This window comes from Hipposideros armiger, unplaced genomic scaffold (assembly GCF_001890085.2).
Source record: "Hipposideros armiger isolate ML-2016 unplaced genomic scaffold, ASM189008v1 scaffold_36, whole genome shotgun sequence".
Lineage (NCBI taxonomy): Eukaryota > Metazoa > Chordata > Mammalia > Chiroptera > Hipposideridae > Hipposideros > Hipposideros armiger.
The window spans coordinates 4,664,200-4,673,210 of NW_017731386.1; the positions used below are offsets into that span (position 1 = coordinate 4,664,200).

Below are 9,011 nucleotides of genomic sequence, written 5' to 3' on the forward strand. Positions count from 1 at the left end.
CTTTATATCATCATGTATATACTCTTGTGTTCTCACCACCTAAGGTCGAGTCTCCCTTTGTCACCATATATTTGGGCTTCTTTACCCTCTTCATGCTCCCCTCCATCCCGTTCCCCTCTGGTAGCCACCATTCCATTGTCTGCATCTATGAGTTTGTATTTTTGTTTTCTTATTTATTCATTTGTTGCTTTTTGTTTTATATCCCACATGAGTGAAATCGTAGGTTCTTATCCTTTTCTACCTGACTTATTTCACTTAGCATAATACTCTCAAGATCCATCCATGTTGTTCCAAATGTCAAAATTTAATCTTTATTTATGGCTAAGTAGTATTCCATTGTATATACGTGTATTTACCACACCTACTTTTCCAATCACCTGCTGAAGGACACTTTGGTTGTTTCTATGTCTTGGCTATAGTGAATAATACTACAACGAACATGGGGGTACATATATCTTTACAAATAAGTGTTTTCAAAATCTTTGGGTAACTACCCAGAAGAGGATTGCTGGGTCATATAGTAGCTCTATTCTTAATTTTTTGAGGAACCTCCATACTGTTTTCCATTGTGGCTGCACCAATTTACATTCCCCCCAGCAGTGTATGAGGATTCTCTTTTCTCCACATCCTCTCTAACACTTGTTATTTCTTATCGTATTGATAGTAACCATTTTAAAAGGTGTGAGGTGAGGACCAGCCGAGTGGCTCAGTTGGTTAAGAGCTCAAGCTCTGAGCAACAGGGTCGCCGGTTCAATTCCCACATGGGCCAGTGATACTGTGCCCCGAGCTGAGCTGCCATTGAGCTGGTGAGAGTGCGCGCTCTTAACAACAAGGCTGCCTGGTTCCAATGGTGGACTACGCCCGCCCACAACTAAAGACTGAACTGAGCACCTTGAGCTGAACTGCCACCTGGGTGGCTCAGGGGATAGAGCACGTGCTGTTAACAACAAAGCTGCCGGTTTGACTCCTGCATGGGATGGTGGCTACACCCACCCACAACTAATTGAACACAGCACCTTGAGCTGAACAGCGCGACTGGACTTGGAGCTGAGCTAGCTGCGCCCTTCACAACTAAGACTGAAGGACAACAACTTGGCTGTTCCCCTTCCCCAATTCCCCAACACTGTTCCCCTCCCCCAATTCCCCAGTAAAAGTCTTTAAAAAAAAGGTGTGAGGTGGTATCTCATTGTGGTTTTCATTTGCATGTTCCTGATAGCTAGTGATGTTGAGCATTTTTTCATATATCTGTTGGCCTTCTGTATGTCTTTCTTGGAAGTGTCTATTCAGGTCCTCTGGCAGTTTTTAATCGGATTTTTGTTGACGTTGTTGTTGTTGAAGTGTATGAGTTATTCATATATTTTGGATATTAGCCCCTTATCAGAGGTATCATTTGCAAATATCTTCTCCCATTCGGTTGGTTGCCTTTTGTTTTGTTGATAGGTTCTTTTGCTACGCAGAAGCTTTTCAGTTCAATGTAGTCCCATTCAATTATTTTTTATTTCACTTCCTTGCCTTTGGGCCTTGGATAGCTATTCTTTATCCTACTAGATATCAACTGGAATATCACTACTTCAGAAAGGCCTTCCTTAACCCCACTATCTAAATTAGATTGACCCGGTTATTTTTCTTCTCATAATCATCTGCTCTTTTGCTTCATAACATTTATCACAATTTGTAATTATTTATTTGTTTAATATGTTTATTTAATATCATTACACTGGAAGCAATATGAGGGCAAGAACCACTGTATCCTTAATGTGAAGTACTCAATAAATAATGAATGAAACTACCTTATTACAATTACTTTCTTAAAAAAATTTAAATTGTTCAAATAATATAAAAATGTTTCATTATAAAATTCAAATATGTAGAATTATACAAAGAAAAGTGTGCAAATCCCATTATCCTTGCAGAGATCACTGTTATCAGCTTAGTATACGAGTATATGCTTCCAAATCTTTTTGTACAATTACATGCACATGTGTGCATATACAAATAAACATAGATGCACATGTATTTAGAAACTTAAATTGCGCTGTGCTTATGTACTGATCTATGATCTGCTTTTTCACTTAACAGAATGTTTTGGAGAGGATTCCACGGTAGTGCATATAGATCTACCTAATTCCTGTAAACTGCGGCAGTGTTCTATTTAACGGATGTGCCGTTGCTCTAATTTAAAAGGATCCCCATAGCTTTTATTATCTTACTCTAGCAAAATTTTGTATTTAGCATTCCTTTTCTGTTAGCCAAGAGGGTGGGGGGGAATCAGTATTTGGCCATTAGTGTTGATTTAAGGACAATTTGCTTGAAAACATTTCCTTTACAGTATGCTTTTCCTACACTTCCTTTCTATTACATTCACAGAGATAATGTCAACATAACTTGCTTCAATGAACAGAAATAAACCGGGAGGACACAGTGAAGGTTTTAAGAAATCTCAGATAAAACAGCTCAAATTAGGTTTGCTTTTACCATGCCATAAACTAGCCAGGCTCATAAAGATCTAGTATCTATCTTCCTTGCTGAGATATTGAATTCAGATACATATCAGTACGTGTGATAAGTTCTTTTTTCTTACATTCACGTCAACCAGTCCCTCCGTTCTATGAGCAAAGTGTGGAGAGCTCAGGCATCATTCTAGCACAGGGATTGGGGAAATTAAGAGTTCCCATAGGTTCTCTGCTGTCTTCTTAATGCTGTAAGTTCCACAGGGCCAGTTAAACTGAAATTGTCTTGGCGGAAAAGTTTAACTCCTATCTCTACCCCAACATTGTGTTCCAATCTCCAGGTCTACGAAGTCAATATCATCTATTGTGCTAGGACTTTAAAAAGTGGACCCAGTTGATGACACTGTTACTCTGATAAATCATGATCATTTAAACAAAGCTGTAACTAGACACTTTCAGAAAAGTAGACCAGTTCAATGGGCTAAATTCACATGTATGCGTACTATCAATAGATGACCATCCTGTTTTATCTATTTTAAATGGCATGTCTTTTCAGATACCAGTAAGAAACAGGTAGTAACAAAGTGAATAACTTATAGAAAATTTGGGAATCTTCATTTCTGATGATTGAATTGTTATTCAAGGAGAATAATATCTTAGTCATCCTTATAGTGCTAATTGTAACTCTACTATGGTATTTCTGGTAATAGCTCCAAATTAATGTTCTTAATAAAAATATCACATTCAAGGTATTGGTAAGAGCTCAGTCTCTGAAGCCAGATACTATATTTAAATTCTGGTTCTACCAATTTCTAACTATGTGATCTTGGGAGAGTTACTTAATTTTTCCAAGCTTCAGTTGCTTCACCTGTAAAATGGGGATTGAAAACAATGTCTGTCTTTCTGAGGAATTATGACAATGTATATACAGTGTTTAGCACTATGCCTGGCATATAATAAGTGCTCAGTAAATGGAAACTATTACTATTATATTTTTTTAAATTGTTGTTAGGGGCTGGCCGAGTGGCGTGTTGGTTAAGAGATGGCTTGGAAGCACAAGCTCTGAGCAGTAGGGCCACCAGTTCAGATCCCACATGGGCCAGTGACACTGCGCCCTCTACAGCTAAGATGGTGAACAACAGCTTGACCTGGAGCTGGGCTGCCATGAGTTGCCAGCGATGGTGTAGACTGCAGTGGAGTTGCAGTGGACTGCCGTAAGCTACAATGAATGGCTGGCAGCTGGCGTGAGCTGCTGTGAGCCGCTGTCCAATGGCTGGCGACTGACAGCCTCACCCGGTAAGAGCACAATGATAACACCGACATGGGTCAGTGAAGCGACGTCCTCCACAACTAGACTGAAGAACAAAAGGACAGCAACTTGTCTGTTCCCCTTCCCCAATAAAATCTTAGAAAAAGAAAAATTGTTAGGAAGCAGGCTGCAGATAGAGAAAAAGAGTTCAGACAGAAGGATCAGGAAGAAAGCTGTATAAATGTGACATTAAAACCATCATGACAAACTACTACAGGAATGAATTCAGAGTGAAATGATTAAAGACAAATCAAAGGTAGGACCAACTGAAAAGAACATGAAAAATCACTTTTGTGGGAAATTTTTCTGCATGGACAAAAATGCTATACAACTAGTCAAAAGACAAAAGATAAGCTGGGAAAAACATCTGTGACATATTACAAAAAGGGCTACTTTTTTCATATGTAAAGAACAATTATAAGTCAAAAATATAAATATTAACAACTCTGGAAAAATGGACAAAGACAGAACAATAGTTTGTAGAAAATACAATTATTCAAATATAAAACTTCACTTATAATAAGAACAATGCTAATTATAACTGTAAGATACCATTTTCACCTTTCAGATGGGCAATGAACTAAACTTTTGGATTCCACTCTTGAAGGTATAATAAAATTAGTGCTTTCAAATATTGTAAATGGGAACGTTAGTTGTACAACCTCTATTGAAGGAAGTTAACAATATCTATCAAAATTCACAGTGAACTTATCTGTGACCCACAATTGCATTTCGAGGGATTTATCCTACAGGTATCCTCACACATGTATAAATTACATATATAGGAATATTTATTGCAACATTGTTTGCAATCTCAAAGGACTAGAAATGACCCAAATGTCCATTCACTAGTAAAATGCATTATGGAATGAGGCAGTTCTACAGTACACACATTCATTTACATAGCCAAGATTTTACATATATAATTATCCCTGAAAGGACATACACGACACTGGTAGTGGTTATCTCCAGGGATGGTACTTGGCTGGCTGGGAGACTGGGGTGTGAGAATACCACACTTTCACTAAATTTCCCTATGAATTTGTATGTACTTCTTGATTAAGACAGTAATTATAAAGACAATGTAGTTCAGGTCTCTGTCTGCAACAAGTGAATACTTAACCCAATTGGGTCTGAAATGCCTTAATGGGTTCCTCCTGTAATCTGTGTGGCCTAACACCTCACATTTTACCTAGGAAAACAGTATGAAGAAATGATTTAGAGGAAAGCAGACATACTGCCTTTTATGGAGATTCCTAGATTGGGAATAAATAAAATAAAATCTCCAAGAGTGGTGACGTGGGCTCAGAATCCTTATCTGTAATTGTAAAACTAAAAGTTTTTTCATAACCGTTTGGTAGCAACCTCTGACCTAACCCAAACTTATTTGGTCACAAAATCTGACCCGAGTTGATAAGAGGCTATTTATATTTGTTGTTTATTCCATTTAATGTGAAGAACAGTACATTATGCTGTACTCTATATGGTATCTGCACTATGTTACCTTAAAAAAACAGTAAATTCTGATATATATTTGGTTCTAAGAGTTTTAGAGGAGGGACTGTGGACCTGTATGATTTTCTCTCTTGTCTATCAGTCCTGAGTTGAGTCTTCACACAAATATATTATCATTAACCAGAAATAGACTTGTGCAAGTTACCCAGTCTTCTTCTTCAACAATACTCACCATTCAAAGTTCATGTCCATCGACTCTTGGGTTTTTAGTGCTGTTGTTTGGGAGTTTGGGTAAAAGACTATCACTATGCAAGCAGTGTACATGATCTCAGAGATTTGATATGGAAAGCAAATCTGGGCAAATCTGATAATTTGTATAACTATAAAAATGAAATTATTTAAGAGGAATTTCTTTTCTGTCATTGTAGCAGGAGCTACATAAAGATTAAAAAAAAATTACCACCCCTGTTCCTCATGCCTGTACTTGGAGTATTGGAGAACTTAAGATACCTTAATAATTTTCTAGCATCTTAATCATTTTGTGAAGACATGATGTGAGATAATGGCCATTTAATATAAAATGTTCTCTTTTCAATGGAATTGTGACTTCCTACTAATTATAAATTAAAGCCTAATTTAGTATGGCTGGAAGCCAGAATGACAAATGAAATTTATAGATCCTAACGTTGTTTATATTGAGAGAAAAGCACTGTTAGATAGCTTGGAGTCAAAGGATGTTACCTACTAGGCTCCAGGAGTGAAAGCAGTGAGCTGACTGCTGGAGAACATAATGTAGAAACCAAAACTGACAGGCAGAAGTGCTTGCCTTGTAGATTATACCAGGTCAGAGTGATGCTAGGTTACCCTGTTTATTAGCATGCACTTTAGAAAGTTCAGGGCATGTATGGATAAGCATTCATTCCATTTTATGCTACACATTATTGAAAACACATTCTATAACATAAATAATTCATCAGTGCGTTGTTTGAAATTTAAGATTACAAAACTGAACAGTAGTGTTCTGTTTTATGACTGTTTGTACTTTCAAAGAGAAAGACAATATGGATAGATGGACTTTATAACCTTTATATGAACCTATTAGGGAGAACAACCCAAGAGAAAAGAAACAACTCCTGCTCTCTCTCTCTCTCTCTCTCTCTCTCTCTCTCTCTCTCTCTCTCTCTCTCTCTCTCTGCCAAAGGCTGTTATCTTTAATTTTAAGTAAAACCAGGTGTGAGCTGTGAATTAAGGAATCCTGCTTGCTCTCATGAAGCTGGGAGACTAGAACTGATTGTGAGCAACCTGAAACAGGAGGTCTTTGAAAGGAATATACCTGAGATGTTTCCAATTTAAGACAACAATTATACCTCTCCATCCTCTTGCCATGAAGGTGATACAGGTTGGCAGAGGGCAAAACCATGAAACAACAGAAACCAGTGGCTATATAGTTGAAGGGCTCCCCCACTTTGTTGATAAGTGTAGGTAGCTCCCAGAAGAGTCACTACTTAAGTAGTTTGTCAGTACTGTGAACTCTGAGACTGTTTCCCTAACTCTGGATACGGCTGCATGGAGAGGCATGTTTGGGTTAATATATGAACCCCAATGGCCATTGTCTATAGTACCTGAAATGAAAATAGAGACGGGAGAACATCCCGTGTTTCAGGGTGGACAAGGGCAATAGTACTTAGTGTGTATGTACCCTGAAGAAGGCACTTGCCCAACTCCTGTTAATGCAAAATGGGACACCGCAGGTGAGGCAGCTGACATGCTGTAAATGCAAGCCATGCTGGGTGTTGGGTAGCATTACGGTAGCCAGGATCTCCTTCTCAATATGCCTCTGACCCAGACCATGATAAAAGACATGATTTGAGTGCACCTAATGTTCCTCCCATGTTACTTTGTTACTGGGGTGGGGATAAGAAACAGTACAGGGATCTCTATCTGATTTACTGTTACAACTTCCTTTAATGGGCTTCACTGATGCTAGGAAAATTAGAACTGTCCCATAGAAAAGGAGAAAGAAAGGGGCGTCCACAGAGGAGAAAACAATCCTAGCCAAACAGAGTGGAAATATTTTGGCTGTTGTAAACACGTGGAATGGAAAACAGAGAAGTTGATGGGGGAAAAGCCAGAGTTTTAACAGCATTGCCATGACTGGATCCAATGGGTTTTTCCCAGTGCTCTGGCAGTAAAAAAGATCCAGACAGATCAACTATCTATCCCAGTTTGGAAGAATTTAGAAAACTGGATGACAAGGAAAAGCTCAGTGAATTTGATATTGAAATACAAGAGGTGTCAATAAGAAAGATTGAACCCGAGGAAGACTGATGGGAAGGCCAGGGTCTCCTGGCCCATTATAGCTGGCACTGGGTGACCATAGTTATTGAACCAAACATCCCCCATTTGGGTCAAAATCAATGATAAATGGAAGGAAGAAAGTAAAAGAACAAATAGAAGGGTTATGCGAAGGTGAAAACCCAACATTATTTTGGTGTCTGAAGAGAGGCTCAAAGCAAGAGTACAACATTCTTTCTTAGCTCAAACTCCAGATGCAATCTGGCTCCCTTCCAAAGCTGCCTCTGCTTCTGAAAGCCAACAAAGTAGAATGGCGACCAGCAAATGTGAGCGATTCCTCCAGTATACGCCTTCGTCTTACATTACTCCTAAGCAGTAAGGGTTCATTTAATCATTTTTTCTTCTACAAAGACATTCATTCTAATTGCAAGATTTAACTTTAATACATATTTTTTCTCATCTCAAAGAGGAGTAGGAGTCATGTTTATATTAAATTTATGTATCAATCCAATAAAGAAAAGAGAGAAGTTTTATCGGAAACACAATCACATTGTCGCATTCTAAAGCAACTTTTGAGAGATACATGTACATTCTCATGTCAGCAATCAAACCTGCTAACAGGCCAATTTAGGCAATTTTATTTAGCACTGCTAATTCCCACCTATCCTTTTTAATTTATTCACGGAATGGTTAACACAAAAAAGAGTTTTNAATTAGGTTAAGCCTTAAGCCTCCAGGCATTACAACAACCTTTTCCTATCTATCATCTATCTATCTATCTATCTATCTATCTATCTATCTATCTATCTATCTATCTATCTATCTACCTATCTATCTATCATCTATCACCTATCTATCTATCATCTATCTATCACCTATCTATCTATCATCATCTACCATCTATCTCACAGTAAGACACAGATTAAAATGTTAACATATACTGTTCAGTTCATAATGAAGACATTAGGTTAGACACAAATTCACATCCTATTGACACCCAGGAAATGCCTACAGGATAGACAAAGGCAAATGGTGGGGGAACGTGGCAATATGCAGAGCATGTTGATTGATGCTGTGCAGAAAGTCCATCTTTGCTCTTCCAAATTGCTCATTCAAGGGAGGTAAAAAAGCAATTAAGCTCCATTCTGTGGCATGTGACCCCCAAAATCCTTTCGTGTAGATCCTGTTTATGATTTTTCTAAAGGCAAACAAGCTTCTTAATGAATCATAATTCTTTGCTTGGTCCTTCTGGCATCTTCTCACTTTGGAGGGCAGTGAGGACATTGGTGCAGGCGAGTGTGGCTACGGATGACATCTGGAAGTTGGCTGTGTGTAAGGTGGTCATGACACCCGGATCAAGGACAATATAGTTCTAGAAACCTAACTAACTGAGAAAACGGATGCCTATTTTTTTGCTACACCAAAGAACACTTCATTTTCCAAAAGTTTTCTGAAATGGGATGAAACTGATTCGGTTACTGTCTCAGGGGTGAACTTTAAAA

General features: G+C 38.2%; 1 protein-coding gene across 1 annotated transcript in view; it reads right to left on the bottom strand.

Annotated features, from left to right (window-relative positions):
• Nucleotides 1-9,011, bottom strand: part of KIAA1328 (KIAA1328 ortholog) — a 310,874-nt gene that overhangs the window by 2,016 nt on the left and 299,847 nt on the right. The window lies entirely within an intron of this gene.